Source organism: Vulpes vulpes, chromosome 6 (genome assembly GCF_048418805.1).
Source record: "Vulpes vulpes isolate BD-2025 chromosome 6, VulVul3, whole genome shotgun sequence".
Taxonomy (NCBI): Eukaryota; Metazoa; Chordata; class Mammalia; order Carnivora; family Canidae; genus Vulpes; species Vulpes vulpes.
The window spans coordinates 69,261,229-69,284,631 of record NC_132785.1 but is presented as its reverse complement, the minus strand read 5'-3'; the positions used below and the strand labels follow the sequence as shown (position 1 = coordinate 69,284,631).

At 35.4% G+C, this 23,403-nt stretch overlaps 1 pseudogene; it reads right to left on the bottom strand.

Moving 5' to 3' along the window:
* Positions 1–22,324: 22,324 nt before the first annotated feature.
* On the bottom strand, positions 22,325–23,109 carry LOC112926482 (large ribosomal subunit protein uL3-like; annotated as a pseudogene).
* Positions 23,110–23,403: the final 294 nt, after the last annotated feature.

Here is a 23,403-nt window from a genome sequence, read left to right as displayed (position 1 = left end):
AAAGGGTAAAGTGGAAGTAAATTAAACTTTCCTCACTATCACCTTAACTTTTCCAATCACAGGCAGTTCTCTGAGCAGGTGGAGAAAAGACACCGAAAGAATTGGAAGCTGAAATAAGAATACTGATGAAAAATACATCACAAATGACTAACAAACTGTAAATGAAAATTGGGTGACTTTCAGGTGGGAGCCGCTAACAGGCTGCGAGGCAGCGTTTGACCTTTTTTAATGGAAGTTTTAAGAGAGGACTGGAGGTGATGAAGGGTCATTCAGCAGATGTCAGTGACTCCTGAGTAGTGCTCCTGGTGGGCTAGTAGGATTGCATTGAAGGATGGTGGAGAAGGCGCATCAGTCACTAGGGCAGAAGAACTCCCTAGCCATTCTTTTTCTCTGTAGCAATTGAGAAACTGCACAAAGTACAGGAAGTCAGCTCATTTATTTAACTTACACTTTTATTAAGATATAATTTCTTACATTTGTAGACTGCATTATGTTTTAAAGCCCATTTGCCACATTAATCACTAAGAATATCAAAATAAGGTATATTTTCATCTTAAAATCCATTTCTGTGCTGGATGTGATAAAAAAAAATTTCACTTACAATCCACCTGGGATAAGAGCAATAATAGAAACCAAACTTTTGCAAATACAGTTTGCTCTTATGTATAGGAAAGGTTAGAGAGAATAAAAGCCATTAAAGCTGTGTATGAAAGATACATTAGAGTTACATTTATATCATTGATTACACTGTTTCTCAATTATACAGAGTGGGGAAAAAACACAAGCAATTAATCATGGTAGATTACACTCATTTTGTATTTGGCCAGCAGTAGCAAGTAGTTATTAAGAAGTCTGAGTTCCAATTGTTTCTCTAAATAATACTTTGCAATATCTTTTGCTTATGTGATTTCTGTAATACCCTTTGGTAAATGTGATTATTTATACCTAGAAAGGAGTTTAAAATTGCTCTCATTCCCTTTTTATAATTATACTTTTAAATAGATTCTTTAATATATTTATATTCTTAATATGATGCCATTACCAACCCTGCCATTTGTTCTCTTTAATCTGGATATGCATAATTATAAACCACACCAATTACAACCACTATACACATGCATTATCAACTAGGTAAACATTTAGTAATAAAAATAGGATTAAAATATTCAGATGAAATAATTATACCCCTGGTTTATGTAAAATAGTAATCAATAGGAGCTGGAAGTTACTAAAAGTTTTCTTTTATAGAAAAGTATTAGCTATGTATAGATGATACAATTCAGTATTGATAAAGAGCAAGTCTTTCAACGACTTAATTCCTCAGATGGAATTTTCTGTAACAATGGGAAATGGGAAAAAGAGCTTATCTGAGATATCAATAGGGTCTAGAACATTTATATTATCTACTCATAAGTTTTGAAGTGGCCACTGATGGCAAAAGAAGATATTGTATTGTGCTTTTTATAAGAATTGAATATGCTAATACCTTAGAATCCTTTATTTGCATTCAACAGAAAATAAGAAATTTAGAAATAATCAGCAAGGCCAGAAATAATTTTATATTAACGTAATTTAAACAACTACTTTTATTTTAGAAACTGCATGCTATTGACATATGGCTTCGAATGAGTGGGATTCATAATGAAATGTTTCCCTTCATGTCTGTAACGTTTAGGAAACAAAAGTTAACCATACATTTTTACAGTATAAAGTTCATCCAACTGTAGTTCATCAGATGGTATCCTGATTTGTCTAGCCTTCTTTATCTGTTGCTTGTGCATTCGAATAAGCATATCTATCTGATAATTTAAACAAGATTCCAGAAAAATGGGATAGCCTGCAATAGTAACTATAGTATTTCTCTAACAGTAGTGCCTGTCATATGTAGTAAATTCTGAATACACATTCATTGAATAATTGTATTTAAACTGATTAAAAGTTCTACTCAAATAGTCAAAGGGTCAGGTTGAAAGTGGTAGTAAATGTTGCTAACAATTACTCTCACTTGAGGAGAAGCTTGCACTCATATAGGAATGGGGGTGGGCAAGGAGAAAGGGAGTACTAAAGAAGAGAGAGAAGAAAAGGGACAGGACAGGTCAGCAGGCAGATTGGGAGAAGTTGGAACTGTCCTTCAGGAATGAGTGAAAATTCCCTGTATTCATGTGGTGACAGGGGATCACTCTAAAATAGGTGAGCTTGGTGTTGGAACTTTTTAGAGTGAGTTCACGGTATGTTTAGTGGGTACTCACAGAAGGAGAATCTTCCTATACTAATGGAAGACATTCAATAATTTCTATTTAGTTTTGTTTTAATTTGTGAGGAGCAAGCAATCACATGTCTTGGAAAGTGCTTGGCTTTCATTCATCCATATTTCATGTCCTTAAACTTAAAACAAAATAAAACATGTATCTTGAGTGCTACAACTACAGAGAATCTCTAAATATCAGGTCAAGAAAAACAGACAACTATTAGGTAGACATTTTAGAGAAAATAATCAATTTTATTTTCATTTGGTTTTATGATTTTCATTTGCTCATTTCTATTTTTCCCAGTCTTAGAAATACGAATCAGTGCAACCAACAGTAAGAAAAGAAGATTCCTTTCCTCTCTTCCTTCTCCTCTTCTTCCTCCTTCCCCTCTCCTTCCTCTCCCTCCCCCTCCTCCCTCTCCCCCTCCTCCTCCTTTGTTCCTTTTTTTTTTTAAGATTTTATTTTTTTTAAGTAACCCCCACACCCAACACAGGGCTCAAACTCATAACCCTGATATCAAGAATCACATGTTCCCCTGACTGAGGCAGCCGGGCTCCACTCCTTTCCTTTCCTGTAGATTCATTCTTTCTGCTCTTGCTACTGGAGGTTCTTATATTTTGAACCTTAGCCCAAGCACTTCTATTTTTGTATCTTCTACTTCCCCTTCTCACAGCATCTGTTATCACGTCCATGCAGGTGATTTCCAAGTCTACGTCTCAAATCCAGTCTTCCTATACTTGTTCTACATCTACAGGTTTAGATTTTAAGGATATAAAATTAAACATTGATAAATGGAATTCGTTTTTGTAACCCAAATCTCTTATTTCTAACTTCACCATTCTAGCCACTGAGACTCAAACCTCAGTTCGTATTTGACTCCGTTAATTCTTTTTAAAAAAGATTTTATTTATTTATTCATGAGAGACACAGGGAGAGAGGCAGGGACACAGGCAGAGGGAGAAGCAGGTTCCCTGCGGGGAGCAGGATGTGGGACTCTATCCCAGGCCCCCCGGGATGATGAACTGAGCCAAAGACAGATGCTCAACCACTGAGTCACCTAGATGCCCCTCAGTTAATTCTTCTGACATCTATTTCTTCTATCCCCTTATTCACTACCTTGTTCCTGGTTAGTAAAAACAATCTTAATTTGTATCCTTGCTTCTTTCCAATATCATTCTGTATGTCATAGACAGTTTTCCTAAAACTTTCATTAGGATACCCAAAGTCATCTTTATTTTGACTCCAGGTTATTTCTCTGGTTCTGAAACATATTTTAAACTCTTCACCCCTGAGACGACAACACCTGCATTTAATCAGTGCATTTTGCATCCATATCTCTTCTCTGTCTTTATGTTCATCATTCCTTCTGTGTGCATATCCTGACTCCTTCCTCTGCTTCTAGTAACTTACTCATTTTTAAAAATCTGGCTCATTTTTAAGCTCCTTCTTGAGTTTTCTATGTTCTACTTAGAATTACACATTTTCTATACTTTGACACTTTTGACATTAGGCAGGTTGGTCTACTTAATGTTCTCTGACTATTGTTGTGTAAATAGTTCTCTATAAAAGTTTCCAAGCTCTTCTCCTTTCTGTCTTCATACTTTTTCCAATCTACCAAAATTTTAAGGTCATATATACACATTGTGGTCTAGACTTCAGTTGCTTGATGCCTGTTGAAGGGATATGAACTGGCTCTCTTCCTTTTTCCAGGTTGTCAGCAATATTTCGTTAAATAAAAAAATGGATTCATTTTTAAAATTTAAATTCAATTAATTAACATATAATGTAGTATTGGTTTCAGAGGCAGAGGTCAGTAATTCATCAGTCTTGTATAACACCCAGTGCTCATTATATATCATGGGCTGTCCTTAATGCCCATCACCCAGTTACCCCATCCCCTCCCACCTCCCCTCCAACAACCTTCAGTTTATTTCCTAGAGTTTAGTCTCCTATGATTTGTCTGCCTCTCTGATTTAGTCTTGTTTTATTTTTTCTTCTTTTCTTCCATGATCCTCTGCTTTGTTTCTTAAATCCCACCTAGGAGTGAGAACATAGGATAATTGTCGTTTTTTTCTGATAAATTTTTTAACCCCGCCCCAATACTTTAGTCTCAGCGAGGATTTATTCCATATTCTGTCCTTAGACTGTTTCTCATCTTGCTTGTTAATTTGGCTGTGAGTTTTTGTAATTTCTGACTCCTTAGGCATTTGGGTGGGAAGTTGGACAAGCTGCTGTAGGTACTACTGGCCAGATGCTGTATTTTGTTTGATTACAGATGCTTCTTCTTACAGTGTATCCAAAATATTTCATAGAGGAAATCTAACTCCAAGTTCACTTCCTGCTATGTTGCCGAATATGTTGAAAACATAAAGTCTTTAAGTTCCAAACTGTATTTTCCTTATTTGTGAGTTGACCCTATCTTCACCTTAATACGCACTCTGTTTGGCGTCACTCCCAGACCTATTTTCCTTCTGCCAGTTTGGCTTGCCATAGATCTTTACTTTTATAATCTACTCTAGAAATGATTTCATCAGTCTTTGAAATTTGCTCAGTCTGCACTTTTCCCCAAGCCTGTTCCATCGCATATTCCCACCAGGCTGTGCTTTCAGCCCATCTTATGGGAAAAACCTATTGAATTAAATAGGAAATGTCATTTGCAAGGATTTAGGCCTCTCTGAGGTATATGTAAGTTCCCTTCCCATGCTATTTTGCTACAGTGCTAGGAACGGAAAATTAGTGAAAGGTCACAGATGGATTAAAATAATGGCAGTATTTTTTTATTTCCAAAAAATTACTCTGACAACTAATTTCAAGGGCATTCTTCTACTTTTGTCTCCTAACTTATCTCTTTAGCACTTAGTAAAAGAACACTAAAATACAGCATTTTTTTATTTTTTAGAAATCATTTTAGGAAGTCTCAGGTCTGTAGCTTCTTGCTGGAGATTCCTTGAGTGTTTTTTTCCCCTCTGAATATGATAAAATGTAAATATTAGAGAGAGAAAAAAAAATATTTCAAACTACCACAAGACTAACCACAATATATTCTGCCTTTAAGGAAGAAGACTGAATTCTGTAGCAAAATACCTTGATGATTTGTGTTTGTTGCCAAAGATAAGGTCCCATGGAATTATCTGTAAGGTCACTGCAAACACTGACAAAGCTAAATTGACTGCCTGAAAAACAAAGTGGATATTTCAGGATTGTGAGGTTTACAAGAGGAGGACAAATGTGAGAACACTCTTGAGGGATCAAAAGGCCACAGGAGATTGGAGAACATCAGGGGAGAAGCAGAGTCATGAGAAAACATCCACATGGGCTTCAGCTGAGGGGATTTTGTTTTGAGATCAAGTTTGTGTAACATTTCATCCTAAGTTATCCTCTGTGCTGTGGCAACTTCTCCTAACTGAAGCTGAAGGAGAGACATACTAAACGTCATGCTTTGAGTCTTCTAGGGAGTGTTGAATAAAAGGTGACTATCATAATTTAAGCCCACAGAAATTTTCAGAAATATACAGAGAATGCAAAAACATTTTATTAAAATTTTAAAGGACAGAAGTAAAACTTGAGGGCCCCTCTAAAGGTCAAAGCTGGGACAATGTAACAACAGAATAAATACTGATTTTATTCTATTATAACCCAAAGAATATAAAAGATATACATGAGTTCAGACATATAAAATAAATAAGAATTCCTGTTCTTTAGAGAGACATTATAAATAATATGTAGATACTTTTATTGTCTGGGAAATGGAGCTTAATTTCCCCCTCTTTCAGTGTGGGCTAGACCTAAAACTGCTTACACAGCATAGCATATTAAAAGGGAAGAATAGTAACTCTACAGTGTAGAAACCAGGCAGACATCATCTTAATTAATCAAGTAATCAAAGTTAAGGTCACTGATGACAAATCATGTTGATATGATATAATAAGAAGGATACCTCACTTCTGTGGTGGTCTTCCCCCTAACCAAAAGCCCAGTCTAATAATGAGAAAACCTCAAACACACTCAAATTGAGCATCGGAGTACAAAATACCTGCCCAGTACTCTTCCAAAGTATGAAGGTCGTGAAAGAGAAGGAAAGACTCAGAAACTGTCACATACTGAAGGAGACAATTTGACATGATTACTAAATGCAATATGGTATTCTAGATTAGATCTTGGAAAAGAGACATTAATGAAAAAAATGATGAACAAAGTCTGAATCTGAATAAAGTCTATACAGTTTAGTGGCACTGAACCAGTGTTAATTTAGCAGCTTTGACAGATTATGTAAAATGTTAACATTAAAGAAAGCTGGGTAAAGTATATATGGGGGCTCTTCATATTATCTAAAATAATAAACTAAAATCATTACTCATTAAAAAGTCTGTTGAAAAAGTTAAAGTTTTATGCTTTTAGCATAAGCTGTTTTAGATTCATGTTAGTAAAACAATTTTAATTGAAAAATTCAAACAAATACTGGTCAAGTGACTACCATAGGCCTGGGACAGGTGAATAAAAAAAAGACAAAAATTACTGCCTTCCAGGCAGCAACCTCTTTGAAATCAGCCATAACAACTTCTTACCAAACATATCTCCTGAGGTAAGGGAAACAAAAGCAAACAAACAAACAAACAAACAAATAAACAAAAAACTATTGGGACTTCATCAAAATAAAAGCTTCTGCACAGTGAAGGAAAACAACCAACAAAACTAAAGAAAACTTACAGAATGGGAGAAGACATTTGTAAATGACAAAGCTGATAAATGGTTAGTATCCAAAATCTATAAAGGACTTATAAAACCCAACACCCAAAAAAAACAATAATGCAGTTAAAAAAATGGACAGAAGACATGAACAGATATTTTTCCAAGGAAGACATTCAGATCACCAACAGACACATGAAAAGATGCTCAACATCACTCATCATCAGGGAAATACAAATTCATGAATAAATTAAAAAAAAAAAACTTAAAGCAACAAAGGGGAACATGTACCCTAATGTTTATAGCAGCACTATCAACTATAGCCAAATTATGGAAAGAGCCCAAATGTCTATTAACTAATGAGTGGATAAAGAAAATGTAGTAGATATACACAATAGAATGTTGCTCAGCCATCAAAAAGAATGCAATATTGCCACCTGCAATGATGTGGGCAGAGCTAGAATACTATGCTAAGCAAAATCAGTCAAAGACAAATGTCATATGATTTCACTCATACGTGGAATTTAAGATACAAAACAAATGAACATATGAGGGATAAGAGGCATACCAAAAACCAGACTTTTAACTATACAGACCAAACTGATGGTTACTGGAGAGGAGGTTGGGGGGGGGATGGGTTACATAGGTGATGGGTATTAAAGAGGGCACTTCTTTTTTTTTTTTTTAAAGAATTTTTTTTAAATTTTTATTTATTTATGATAGTCACACAGAGAGAGAGAGAGAGGCAGAGACACAGGCAGAGGGAGAAGCAGGCTCCATGCACCGGGAGCCTGACGTGGGATTCGATCCCGGGTCTCCAGGATCGCGCCCTGGGCCAAAGGCAGGCGCCAAACCGCTGCGCCACCCAGGGATCCCAAAGAGGGCACTTCTTGTCCTTGGTTTTATATGTAAGTCATGAATCACTAAACTCTATATCAGGAACTAGTATTGCACTGTATGTTAACTAGGTGGAGTTTAAATGAAAACTTGGAGGAAAAAATTACTGTCTTCGTGGTGTTTGCAGTGGAGAGAGGCGGACAATGAATAAAAATAGCAAATATGTAAATTCTATAACACATGAGAATGTGATAATACTACAAAAAGTGATTAGACAGGGAAAAGGGGGCTTTGTAAGCAGGGTGGGATTTAACTTTATAAAATACATGCTAATTGAAAGGTAATATTTAAAAGCAAAGCCTTAAAGAATGTGAGGTGGTTAACTATAGCAATACTGGGGAGAAGAGAATCCCAGGGGAGAGAACAGGCAGTATGAAGGCCCAAGATTGGAGACATCCTAGGCACATATTTAAGGAGCATCAAAGTGGTCGGCTATCTAGCACCGAGGGGAGAAGAGTCTTTTAGGTGAAAGTGGGGTGGAGGTTGACAGAGGGCACAGTAGGCCATCATTGTCAGAAATTTGGCTTTTACTGTGAGGAAGATGGGGAGCCATTTCAGCCTGTTGTGATCGGACTTTGGTCTGAAAGGGATGTATGTGTCTGCTCTCTTGGGGTAGTTAGTGGGTGGGTGAAGGTAAAAGCAAGACATACCCATTTCAAGTTTTTATTTTAATTTTCTGCAAAGTCATTTTTTGAATGGATATTCTATTCTGTCAACCATAAGCTTTAGTTTTTTAAAAATAAAACTAACTACATGTGTTATTTATTTATTTATTGCATTTATTCCCACTTTTTTTCCTTTTGAGGGCCTGGGAAATTTAAAAATAATTTTCACTAAAGCAGAGGTCATCATCAACAAATCAGTTTTCCCCGTTTTATTGAAGTGTAATTGAATGATGAAATTGTAAAATATTTAAGGTGTACGATTTGATAATTTGGCATAAATATACATGGTGGAATGATTCCCCATACTGAGTTAATAACAAATTTTCTTTATAAATTTTTTTTTTCTTTATAAAAATTTTTAAAAGATTTATTTATTTGAGAGAAAGAGATAGAGCATGAACAGGAGAGGGAGAAAGAGAATCTCAAGCAGAGTCTGCAGTGAGTGTGGAGCCTGATGTGCTCAATCTCATGACCATGAGATCATGACTTAGGTTGAAAACAAGAGTTGGTCACTTAACCATGACTGAGCCACCCAGGTCCCCTTCTTTATAAAAAATTAAGTTAGGAAACATGGTCTAAAACTGATCTAAAATTTTTGCATTTGACCCATACAAGCTACTCTAAAACCTCTAATCTGGGAGATATAGATTTAATATCTTATATCTGTTCAATTTGCACTGTGTCAGACACAAGTATATAAATACTATAATTTACTAGACATCTCCAGGTAATGCCATAATCTTGTTAAAATTAGCTTTTGAGAGCAGACTTTAAAATAACCTCATTTTTTTAGACTGAAACTTCAAAATAAATACTGGGGCATTATATTAAATATTAAATACAATCTATCCATTTGATGATCTATTCTGTAGATTCAGAAGTTATGAAGAGAACAAATTTCTTTTTTTTATTTTTCCTTTTTTTAGTAAATTTGGGGTCAGCAGAATTTGAGTTATTTTATTATGGTTTGATAATACAAAAAACATTTTGACTTACAAATTCCAGTAGTAACTTGGTTGACATGTAAGGAAAATTTAGGATAAAATCTCAAGTTATGGTCTGTTGCCCTTTCAAATACCATTATACTATTCTCTCATTTTCTTTATGTATTGAATTCATTGCCTAGATACTAAAGAAAATGTTAGTGTTTTAATGACTAAATTTTTCTCTCAAATGGTGTATATATATATATATATATATATATATATAGAATAATTTAGTACAGTTATGACTTAAATGTTGAACTGTGTGCAGAAATGGGATATGAATGAATTGAAACCTATTTTTGAATATTCAATGTTATAGAAATATCTGTGCTTATCATTGACCTTTTGGTAAGTTCTTATGTTAATAAAATATATTTGGCTTGCTCCTGAACTGATTTTGAGTTAACATGATTTTTAGTTATAGAATGAATTGGAAAAGCAAATACTTTTGTGTTCTATTTTCAAAATAAGGGATGTTTTGACAGAAAAAAAAGGAAATCTTGTTCAACCCATGTCAGCATCAGTCAATGCCTTCATTTGTAGGAGAACTTGAGGAATGTTTAGTGAAATGCTGACAAATGGACTTGAGAGTGTATCTAATTAGTATTTTTTTTTCTTCATGGGCATGTAGAGAAGGGAAAGTAATTATAGAAACCCGAAGTTTAGTCTTCAATTGAAGTCCAACTTAAATGCAGTTTAAAGCCTTTATCCTTTTAAGCTCACCTCTCTTACTGCCTTTTGATTTTGTGGTGGTTCATCCATATTAATGTACCTAATGACAGACACCCTGAAAAGGTGAGAATGAATGCTTTTCCTCTGACATATCAGCAGAGGATGATGGTACAAAGCGTGTCTTTCAATGTGTATCTGCATGGACTCTGGGTCTGTGAGAATGATATATACTTCTACTTTATGCCTGCAAGATTCAAAAGGCCTTTTCAAATATTCATGTCCTTTTTTCCCCTTCTTTTTATTCTCCACCAGTATGTGTTATATGATGAGAAGAATGTCAGTGTCTCTGGAGTTTTATTTTTAAGTTTTAGTCTTGCTTGAGGGGTAAGATATATTGAAATTTTGCTGGTCAAGCTGTTCATACTTTCTCATAACATATCTAATAATTGCAAAGCAGTTTGTTCAAATAATTTGGGCAGGCCTTGCATAGTTACCATGATAGATTCTGAGGCAGGTTATTGGGCAGTGTCTAGCATTCAATATGTAACACATGGGGATAACTTTCCCTTTGTGTTGCCTGTTATAACCAAGGAGAAGTCAAGGGAGGCACAGAAGTGAGGCCTGCCTGTTTTCCTTCCTTCCTTCCTTCCTTCCTCCCTCCCTCCCTCCCTCTCTCCCTCCCTCCCTCCCTCCTTCTTTCCTTCCTTCCTTCCTTCCTTCCTTCCTTCCTTCCTTCCTTCCTTCCTTCCTTCCTTCTTTCCTTCTGCTGAATTCTGATCATTCTTTTCTAATCTTGTTTAAACTTGGGTTATAACTTACTCATGTATGATGCATCAAGTTAATAGGATTTGTATTGCCATAGGCAATATTGCCATTTCATATGCTATAGCAGGCAAGTGGAAGTGCTGATTAGAAACATAGTAATACAACTACCTCTATGTGCTTAGTCTGACCTTGGAGATGAAGGACTGTGCATTCATGTTTGTTTATTTGTTTTTAAATCGCACATGCTAGTTGTTGCTATTTTTTGTTCTTTTTATTTTTCCATGGCTTTGGAAATTTAAACTGTACCTTAATATTTTAGTGTATCATTTAATCTTTTTCTTCCATCAGATTTCTGACCCATTTGTTTTTTAAGATTTTGCTTTCAATTTTCATCGCCTTCTGAAACTTACCTTTCTCCACATCCACCAGGATAGGAAAAACAAAATAGAGTAAAATCATCAGCTAGTGGGAAAGTCGTTTGGAGGATGCTGGCCAGATTAACCTTTACATAATAATTATGAATTAATAACTCCTTTCCTCTTCAATAAAACCCATGTATTTAGTTAGCTTCAGGGAAAATAGATGAGGAAATAGAAATAAAATCACAGTGAAATGATTCATCATGTTATAATAAAACAGAGCTGTGGCTTCAAGGACTCCTAGTCTTCAAAAACTACCCAACACAAAGGGAAGAGGGAATTAAAACTATAATTTTCCAAGTATTAAAAATATAAGCTACATTCTGTGTGAAGAAAATAACTTGTCAACCCCCTCTTCATTATGTGAACATCCACACTGGGATACGACATGTGTTGGAAGAAGTGATTAAAAATGATCTAAACCAGCACACTAAAATTTTAAATAGTTTTCACTATTGACACAGAAAGAGCATTCATTGGGAATTGCAATAACATCCACTTATGCAAAAATATCTTTTGACATGCAGTGAAAACATAACCTCTGGATACGCATTTTCTCTTTTAGGTTTTCAGTGGGAATTGTGCCTAAGTGATTAGGGCAGGATTTGGTCCAATAAATAAACTGAGAATTTTGTAACAAGCGGTGGAGTAATACATATTAATTCTGAACAGATTGACACTGTAATTTGGGATAAAAACCATAATGATTACAGAACGCAGTCAGTGTAAGTCAAGTCTGATGGACTGGAACAGATGTGTCCACCTGTTTAGAGCCCAGCTCTGCATCACTTGGGATGCATAATGTGACTGAGGTCTGTAACATTAGCTATTTGGAAAGGTATACAGGTTAGGAAAAAGGAGAAAAGTCAAATTTTGGATCATTCTTTTATTCTCCTATGTAGCTATTGAGGTAAAAAATATATGAGAGCACATGAAGGACTAAAATAAAAGAGAAAGTCCAAAGGAAATGTAAACATTATTAGATGCCTTTCATCAGAAATGATCTGGAAGGCTTCATAAAGGACATTTCAAAGGCAGGCGGACAGAATAGATTCAGTTTTTATTTTCCCAAAATTGACAAATTCCGTGTAAATTAACTCAATTTTTTTAACAAGTACTAAAGCAAATGAAGAAGGATGGAAGGAGACTCCAGCATTACAATGTTCATGCCCAGGGGCACTCCATATATCTAGTACTAAGTAAGATTAGGCTTTTGTGAATATTTATCATCTTAAATCAAAGGGAAAATATTTTTTTGACATAATATGCCCCAGGTCTAAAGATTATACTGTATGTCATTAGGGGGTAACTTTATTTTTTCTTAAAGTAGAAGGAGCATCTCTACCATGAACATAAATAAGTCTTTTTATTACGAGAAAATTTTAATGTGTGGTCATTGACTTCATTCATTTTAAAAATTGAATCTTATAGGTGTTACTATTAAAAATATCCTCCTGTCTGTGCTATTCAATCTTTCTTCTTTAAATTTATTAACAAAATTGAGTACATGGGTGTTATTCTTCCTTCTCCTTGTCACCTTCTGGGTAGTTAACCAATTCTTAACTTATGGAGTCTCTATTATTGTAAGGATAAAATATTATTTTGTTGTATTTTAATATATGGAGTATATAGAAATCACTCTTTTACTTCACTTTAAATCTTCAACTATATTTGTCAGAGATGTTTTATATCAAGAGATTTGACTTTCAGTAGCAAGGTTTTTCTTGGAATGAGAGATAAATATTTCATAATGAGAAACACAAGTCAGTTTATAAAACTGAAAATATATTCCTGGCAAAAAACTATCTCCTGGTGAAACCTATCAGAAACACCCAAGAAGCTTTTAAAATTTTACCTTCCTGCTTCCCTTTCTAAACATGGAAGAACTAAAAAAAAAAAAAAAAAAAAAAAAAAAAGGAAGAACTAGGGAAGATCTTTTCCATGCAGGCTGTATTCATTCCCATACTTGATAGAAACTTTAGAAACTTTAACAATGCAAAGATACCACGTATGGCGTACTTGGCCAGTTCAGTCAGTAGAGCATATGACTCTTGACTTCAGGGTTGTGAGTTCAAGCCCCATATTGGGCATACAGGTTATTTTAAAAATAAAAAATAAAATATTCAAGGAAAAAAGCTAAAGATACCACTGGCTAATGGCATTATGGGCTTTTAAAGAATACAGTTTGACTTACTTCTCATATAAGGAGATGTATAAACTCTATTGGGTATACAAAAAGAAGGAGATACAACTAATACTAATAGATGAGATACATGCAAGTGTTCTATTTTGAGGGGCAACAGAGTGTTTGATTTGTGAGTATTTAAGTATTGGTGGAGATTTCTGCTTTAAGGTCAAAAAGTTAAAAGTTTCTAGAAAAATTGATGTGTTTTATACAATTCTGCACATAGTATGTTTACTATGTTATAAAAAGTGTTATTGTTTTATTTCACAATATTTAAGATCATCATAGGGAAATAAATGCTATAAATCATGACCTGATTAGTACAGTACTGTTTTTTTTTAAGATTTTATTTATTTATTCATGAGATACACAGAGAGAGAGAGAGACAGAGACATAGGCAGAGAGAGAAGCAAGATCCATGCAGGGAGCCCAATGCAGGACTCGATCCCAGGACTACAGGATCACACCCTGAGCCATAGGCAGATGATCAACCACTGAGCCACCGAGGCGTCCCAGTACAGTACTATTTTAAAAAAGATTTTATTTATTTATTTTACAGAGAGAGAGAGAGAGAGAGAGCGCACAAGCAGGAGGAGCAGCAGGCAGAGGGAGAGGGAGAAGCAGGCTCCTTGCGGAGCAGTGAGGCTGATAGAAGGCTCAATCTCAGGACCCGAGCCAAAAGCAGACACTTAACCAACTGAGCCACCACCTAGGCAACCCTTAGTACAGTACTATTAATTTATACATACAACATACTGTAGTAGAAGATGACTAAGTCTTTTTTGTGTCTAAATTACTAGTTTTTGATCCTGGCTGTGGATCAGCTGGGAAATTTTAAAGCAATACTGATGTCTCAGTACCCAGACCTCCTTCCTGAGATTATGATATAATTGACCTGAGTTGAGGTGCAGGTACTGAATTTTTAAGATCTCTCTAGGACATTTTATTGTGCAGTCAGTATTGAGAAGCACTAATCTTGATTTGTTTGTTTTTAAACTAATGAGTTCTTGTGAGGAAAAAGAAAACCTGATAACACAGTATGTTCATATAAACTTATATAAAATTTTACAGCTGTCAAAAAAGATTCAAGTCCAATGTGAACATCTGGCTAATTAAAGATTAAAATAGAGGGAATAGGATTTGGGGGGGATCATTTAAACAAATTTCAGGGCTGTCAAGGAATGTTTTTTAAGGAAAGAGTCTTAATGTATCAATGCTTCATTCCTTTTTGTGGCTAAACATTCCATGATATGGACATACAACAGGAAGCCAGTAACAAAATATATATCTTACATGACTCTACTTATATAAAATATCAAGAATAAGTAGATATATAGAGACAGAAAGTGGAATAGTGGTTGACTAGAACTGGGTTTAGAGCATTACGAGATTGAGAGTGATAACTAAAAGTTAGGGGTGATGGATCACCCCATCCTTTGGGGTGATGAAAATATTCTGAAATTGACTATGATGATAGTTACACTTATCTGTGATTATATCAAAGCTCATTGAATTATACAGTTTAATGGGTGAGTTGAATGGCATGTGAAAGTTGTTGATGAATGAAATAGGTGATGGGGATTAAGGAGTGCACTTGTCATGATGAACACTGAGTGATGCATGGATCACTATATTGTACACCTGAAACTAATATAACACTGTATGTTAACTAACTGGAACTAAATTTTTTAAAAAATGAAAAGAAATTAGTTTCTAAAGCAGATTAAAGTAAAAGTATACTTACCAAGTCAAAAATCAAACTTATCTATAGGGAGTTAGGGCAGAGAGCAAGGAGAGTTTGCTAAATGGCATGTAACTGATGAGTGGTAGCATATAGGGTTCAGGGAATTCTTCCAGAGAAGGCTAGAAGTGAAGCTGGACAGAGGAACTGGATAAGATCATGAAGGATATAGTAAGTCTTCAAAAATTAATTGTGGTAAAATACACACACCATAAACTTATCATCTTAACCATTTTTTAGTATATAATTGAGCAGTGTCAAATATATTCACATTGTTCTATAACAATTTCCAGAACTTTTTCATCATGCAAAACTGAAACTGAACTGTACTTATTAAACAATTCCCCATTTCCCATCTATCTCCAACTCCTGGCAGACTCTGTTCTACTTCTGTTTTTCTGAATTTGACTAGATACCTCCTATCAGTCATATCATGCAGTATTTGTCTCTTTGTGACTGACTTATTTTACTTTGCATAATGTTTTCCAAGGTCACATATGCTGCAGCATGCCTCATAATTCTTTTCCTTTTTAAGGCTGAATAATATTCCCTAGCATGTGTATACCACATTCTGTTTAGCCACTCATCTATATAATGTATCCTTGCTTTCACCTCTCAGCTAATGTGAAAAATGCTGCCACAAATATGGGTATACACATACCTTTTTAAGACTCTGCTTTGAATTGTTTTGGATATGTAACCAGAAATGGAATTAGTAAGCACTTTTCAAGGACTTTAAAGTGTGTCTTGAGAACAGTCAACAGCACTAAGAATTTTCAGAAGCAGGAAAGTCACACAGACAATACTTAAAGGAGGAACAATTATGGATATTTTTTAATATTATGAAAAGGCAAATTAAGATTCAAGAAACCTGCTTCCCTGTCATGTTGTATTCTGTGTGATAATAGATTGAACCAAAAACAGACAAGAGTCTTTCTGGGATCCCAGTGAACTCTGATGGGGGCATGTGTTAAACTGTGCTCAAACAAGAGAAGGATTTGAAGGTAGATTTGAGAGTATTCTTAAGCTGCAAACCAATCCATCAAATTAGGATAGGAACATCACTGTCCCAAATAGCTTTAGCCCAACTTCTGACCAACTACTTACTACACAATAGGCTTCTCTGACCCAAGGGGAATTCTTAGTAATTCAGGTTTTAATTTTTTTTAATTTATTTATGATAGTCACAGAGAGAGAGAGAGGCAGAGACACAGGCAGAGGGAGAAGCAGGCTCCATGCACCGGGAGCCCGACGTGGGACTCGATCCCGGGTCTCCAGGATTGCACCCCAGGCCAAAGGCAGGCACTAAACTGCTGCACCACCCAGGGATCCCATAATTCAGGTTTTAAAATAATATCAGAATCATTCCTTGCAATCAGGAAGGCTGATGCATGTCTAAGGCTGTGCCCTTTGAGGAGTGATAGAGAGGGAATCTCTGAGGTATTAATATCTGCTTGAACGTGAGGCAAAAAAATGTACACTATCTGTACTGTGATAGCAGGCTCCAAGCCACATATATTTCCAGTGGTAAAGAGAAAAAATAGAACTGGCTAAAATGGCTTATGCACAAATATTGACCAGTAAGAGGCTTATGCTGATCCATTGGTGACTAGTAGGTAGCCAGATAAGACTTTCTGAGTAGACATACCAGACATGCCCAATAGGCTTTGCAGAATTAGTTTTTATTTAAAAAATTTGTTATAATAAATAAATTTGTTTGACAAATAAATCACCAGGCTAACAAAAACAATCTCCTGTGGGGAACAAATTAGTGTCTGGAATTGGTACTACAATGTATTATCTAAAATTCCCAACAATCAATGAATTTTTGAGTTGAAAATCTGAATAATAGCAATGAAAAAAATCACTTGGTGAGCTCCAGTAAATTTGATGAAGCACAAGAAAAATTAATAAGTATGGATATAGACCAAGATAGAGCAGTGTGAATAACAGAAAAGAAAAAAATCAAAATTATTAACAGATTCAGACAAGTGTGGGGCATCATTAAGTGCGTCAACATATATGTGGAATACCAGAAGAGCAAGGAGACATAAAAAATATTTGAAGAAATAATGGCTGAAAATTATGCAAATGTAATGAAAATCATAACGTACCCACCTGAGAAGTTAAAAAACTCTAAGTGGAAAATGATGCAAAAAAATCCATATCCAGACACATCATAGTCAAAATGTGGAAAGACAAAAATAAAATATCTTGAAAGCTGCAAGAGACAAATGACGCATCATGCAATAAGAAAAAAAAATCACAATAAGATTAACAGCCAACTTTTCATCAAAGCAATGGATCTCAGAAAGCAATGACATATTTCCAAAAGCAAGGGAAACAAAGCAAAACATGAATTATTGGGACTTCATCAAGATAAACAACTTCTGCACAGCAAATAATCACCAAAACTAAAAGGTAACCTATAGAATGGGAGAAGATATTTGCAAATGTCTTATCAAATAAAGGGCTAGTATCCAAAATCTAAAAGAACTTAGCAAATTCAACATGCAAAAAACAAAAAGTCTAGTTAAGAAATGGGCAGAAGACATGAACAGACATTTCTCCAAAGAAGGCATACAAATGGCCACAGACACATGAAAAAATGCTCAACATCACTGAGCACTAGGGAAATACAAATCAAAATCACAATGAGTACCACCACACACTGGTCAGAATGGCTAAAATTTACAACACAGGAAAATACAGTTGTTAGTGAGGATGTAGCTAAAGGAGAACCCCTCTTATACTGTTGGTGGGAATGCAACCTGGTGCAGCCACTCTGGAAAACAGTATGGAGATTCCTCAAAAAAGTTAGAAATAGAGCTACCCTACCACCTAACAGTTGCATTACTAGGTATTTATACAAAGGATGCAGACATAGTGATTCAAAGGGGCACATGCACTCCAATGTTTATAACAGCAATGTCCACAATAGCCAAAATATGGAAAGAGCCCAGATGTCCATTGACAGATGAATGGACAAAGAAAGTATGGTATGTATATACAATGGAATATTACCCAGCCATCAAAAAGAATGGAATCTTGCTATTTGCAACAATGTGGATGGAACTAAGGGTATTATGCTAAACAAAATAAGTCAGAAAAAGACAAGTCCCGTAAGATTTCACCCATATGTGGAATTTAAGGAACAAAATAGATGAACATAGGAAAAGGAGAGGAAAAATAATATAAAAACAGAGAGGGAGACAAATCATAAGTGACTTAATTACAGGGAACAAACAGAATTGTTGAAGGGGAGGTGAGTGGGGGGATGAAATAACTGGATGATGGGCATTAAGGAGGGCACTTGAAGTTATTGAGCACTTGGTGTTGTATGAAAGTGATGAATCACTGAATTATACCTCTGAAACTAATAATAATATAGGTTAATTAAATTGAATTTAAATAAAACAATAAAAAATAAAATATCTTTTTAAAGAGGGAATTATGTAGATAATTTTTTTTAAAGATTTTATTTATTTAGTCATAGACACAGAGAGAGAGAGGCAGAGACACAGGCAGAGGGAGAAGCAGGCTCCACACAGGGAGCCTGATATGGGACTCGATCCCAGGTCTCCAGGATCATACCCCAGGCTGCAGGCGGCGCCAAACCGCTGCGCCACCGGGGCTGCCCTGTAGATAATTTTTAAAGACCACATAATTGCATATTTATTACCTATTCTTTCCTTCATTGAAAATATGAAAAGACCTAACATAGTTGAATAGACCAGCATTATAATTTAAAAGCTTCCCACAAAGAAAATTCCAGACCCTTTGGGAACTTAGGTAGTTCAGTCACTTAAGAGTCTGCCTTCAGCCAGGTCATGATTCTAGCATCCTGGGGTTGAGTCCAGCATCGGGTTTCTTGCTCAGCAGGAAGTCTGCTTCTCTCTCTCTCTCTCTGCCCCTCCCCCTTGCTCATTCTCTCTTTTGTGCTCTCTCTCAAATAAATAAATAAAATATTTTTAAAAAAGGAAAGTCTAGGCCCAGATAACTTGATTGGTGAATTCTACCAAACATTCAAAGAAGAATTAATACCTATAGCTCACATATTCTTCTGAAATATAGAAAAAGAGAGAAGATTTCCTAACTTGTTATATGATACCATTTTAACCAGTATACCAAAAGCAAAGACATCACAGATTTACAGGCCAATATTTCTTATGAATATTAAGATACACTTAAAACTTCTCAACAAAATACTATCAAACTGAATCTAGTAATATACAAAGAGTTGTACACTATGACTAAGTGGAATTGATCTCAGGAATGCTAGGATTAACATCTGAAAATCACTAATAATGTAATATATCTTATTAATTGAGTAAAGGATAAAACCCATATTATCATCTAACTAGATGCAGAAAACATTTGAAAGAACTAATACAATTTAATGATAAAGCTACTCAAGGGACGCCTAGGTGGCTCAGCTGATTGAGCATTTGACTCTTGGTTTTGGCTCAGGTTGTGATCTCAGGGTCATGGCATTGAGCCCTGCATTGGGCTCTCTGCTCAATGCAGAGTCTGCTTGGGACTCTTTGTGCTGCGCCTCTCCAATCCTGCTCATTGTCTTTCTCTCTCTCTCTCTCAAACAAAACAAAAGAACTACCCAATAAACTATAAATAGAAGAGACTTTCCTTACCAATATACAAAAATAGGCCATCTACAAGAAGTCCACAACAAATGTTACACTTATATTAGGCAGGATAAAGAAAAGCTATGCAGATGATGAAGGAAGAAGTAAGACTATCTTTGCTGAAGATGACATGGTTTTGTATATAGAATATCCTAAGGAATATGCGCACCTGAATGCACATTATTGGAGCTAATAAACAAGGTTAGCAAAGCTGTAGAATAGAGATCAATACATAAAAATCTATTATATTTGCATAAAATAGCAGTAAAAGTTCTGAAAATAAAATTAAAACAATTTCATGGATAATAACATCAAAAGAATAAAATAAATAAAACCAAAGAATTACAAAATTTGTACACTGAAAGTTATATAACATCATTTTCAGAAACTAAAGATCTCAATAAATCATAAGACACTTCACATTTATTCAGTGAAAGACTTACTGTTTGGATAGCAATACTCCCAAACTGACTGCAGATTCAATGTAATCCTTATCAAAAGTGCAACTTTCATTTATTTATTTTTAACAGAAATTGATTATTTTTAAAGAGAGGGAAGGAGCAGGGGCAGAGAGAGAGGGAGAGAGAGAATCTTAAGCAGGCTCCAAGCTCAGCATGGATCCCAGTGCAGGGCTCACTCTCAGAACCCTGAGATCATGACCTGAGCCAAAATCAAGAATAAAACACTTAACTGACTGAGCTACCTAGGCACCCTAGAAATTGATTTTTCAAAATAATAAGGGCCTTAAATCTAGAATATCTGAATATCTGAAGAACTCCTATAGTTCAATAATAAAAAGACAACACAATTAAAAAATGAGCAAAGGTTTGAATAGACATTTCTCCAAAAATATATATACACATGGCCAATAGACATATGAGAAGATGCTGAAAATCATTAGTCATTGGAAAAAATAGACACTGGAAAGCTTCATACCCACTAGGATGGCAATAATGAAAAGGACATATAATAAAATCCTGGCAAAGATATGGATACATTGAAATCTATATTGCTTGTGGGAATGTAACATCGTGCAGCTACTTTGAGACTCAAAAAAGCAAACATGGAATTACCTTATTACCTGACAGTTCCATTTCTTCCTGGGAGAAAGGAAAAAATACATCCATATGAAGACTTATGCTCCTCACAGCATTTTTCATAATAGTTGAAAGGTGGAATTGAGTACAATTGGCAATAAAGATAAATGAAGTCCTGATGTATGCTACAACATGCATGAACTTGGAAAATACACTAAGTGAAAGAGTCCAGTCAAAAAACATCACTATGGTATGGTTCAATTTATATGAAATATATTGAGGTGAGACAGAAAATTACTTGCTTAGGGCTCAGAATAGGTATGGGGCAGCTAATGGGTATAGGTTTCTTTTGGGAGGAATTAAAGCATTCTAAAGTTCTATTATAGTGATGGCGAGCAATTATGTGATTATACTAAAAATACTGAATTGGATATTTTAAAAGAGTGAATCTTACAGAATCTGAATTATTGCTCAGTAATGCTGTTAAAAAGATAATTGCTTACACATAAAATAATGTATTAGTATAAAATGTACATAAAAATAATGTATGAAAACAACAGCAAAAAAAACTGGGAAGAAATATATTGCAAGGTTTTTATATTATTAACTAACAAAGGAGAAAAAGTGAATCATAAAAAGTACTCAGACAACACTGAGTAATGTATGTAATCATTGAATCACTACATTGTACATTGAAACTAATATAATACTCCACGTTAACTTTTATTTCACTGGAATTAAAAATAGACAATCCAAAAATTGTCAAAAAAATAGAGAAATGGAAGCAAAGAACAGATGCTACAAAGAGATAACAAAGAACAAGAGGTACTACTCAATTTGAAGACTATTATAGAGCTCAGTAATAGAGCAGTATGGTAATATAGAAGGATGCATCAATGGAACAGAATACAGTTCAAAAAGAGACCTATGCAAACATTTATAGTTGATTTTTCACAAAGGTGAAAAACAATTCTGTGGGGAGATGACGACAGTAAAAAATAAGTATTATGGGAAAATTGCACACAATCCCCTGCCCCCACCTTTGATTGATATGTAATCGTGTGTATTATGTGTAAAAAGTAGCTCAAAAGAGATCATGGGCATAAATATAAAACCTAATGTTATAAAAGTTCTACAGAAAATCATAGGAGAAAGTCTTTGTAATCTTGTATAAGGTAAAGATTTCTAAAAAAGAAAGGTAAAGATTTCTGAGATAACACAATCAAAGCCATCATTAATAAAAAATCATAAAAATCTAAAAAAAAATCCATCTTAAAGACCCTCTGAAGAGAATAAAAAGCTATAAATGAAGAAATATTGGCAACGTATTTCTTTTTGTTTTGTTTTCCCACCGGAAAATAATTTTTATTGCAATGCCATCAGCTGCACAGTCTGTTCCTGACATTAGCAATTTGGTCTTTCTTAAGTGGTCCCATGAAAGTTTCTTCTCCTCCACAGTCTGGAATGAGACAGAGCCAAACTTGGAAGTGGTGTTGATGAGGTGGTGAAGCTGAGGTGGTGAAGACCTCAGTGGTGAAGCTGAGGTCAGTCTTCTGGGCCTGCCCTTTGGTCTGTACCAGTGAGGACTTGCAGAAAATAAGCTGTTGACTCTTGGTTCCCAGCACACAGCCTTTCAGCCTTTCAGAGGCATTGATCACTTCACTATAGTGGACAAAACCACCCAGAGGGTTGATGCTCCCATGAGACATATCATAATCAGTGGAAGCATTGTTCTTAATTACTTTGCCATCCTTGATGAGATAGCTCTGGCCAATCTTGTAGATCTTCTTGTTGATCTCAATGTGGTGATGGTAGCTTTTTTGCCCAGCCTGAACCACAGAGAAGGCCATGGTGTAGAATGCCATGCCCCAATACAGGCAACCTTATGCAGCCTCTGCCCGGTCTTGTGGGGTAGCTTCTTGGTATGCCAGTGGCCGGTGATCCTTTGTAGCTTTTGTCTTTTGTGATACCAATGACAATGATCATCTCATCCTGTCCAGACACTGGATTCACAGGCACCTCTTGTCAGCCCCATCCACCTTCTCAGCTCTCAGGCACTATGCTTCCATTTACCTGGCTCTCCATGAGGTGGGCCGCCGCCACCGTTGTCATCATCGCATCGTGGTCGCTTCTTCTTTTTCTCCTTCTCCTCCTCCTTCTTCATTTTTGTAAACAAGGACAATTTGATTTTTAGAGGTAAACAAACAGGGATAAATATGGTTTCAGGGAAAAGTCATGACTGGTTCATATTCTTGGACCTACTAGAGGGCCATCTTTAGCCTGATGTTTTTCAAGATCATGTTGAAGAATGGGCTAACACTCCCACCTGAGGATTATTTAATTCCCTAAGGAATGTATATTTGTTCATTAACTATTTTTTAGGGCACAGACTGTGAATACTCATGTTAAGTTGTGTATATATTGTCCAAAAGCAATGCAAATGATTTTTGTCCTATAG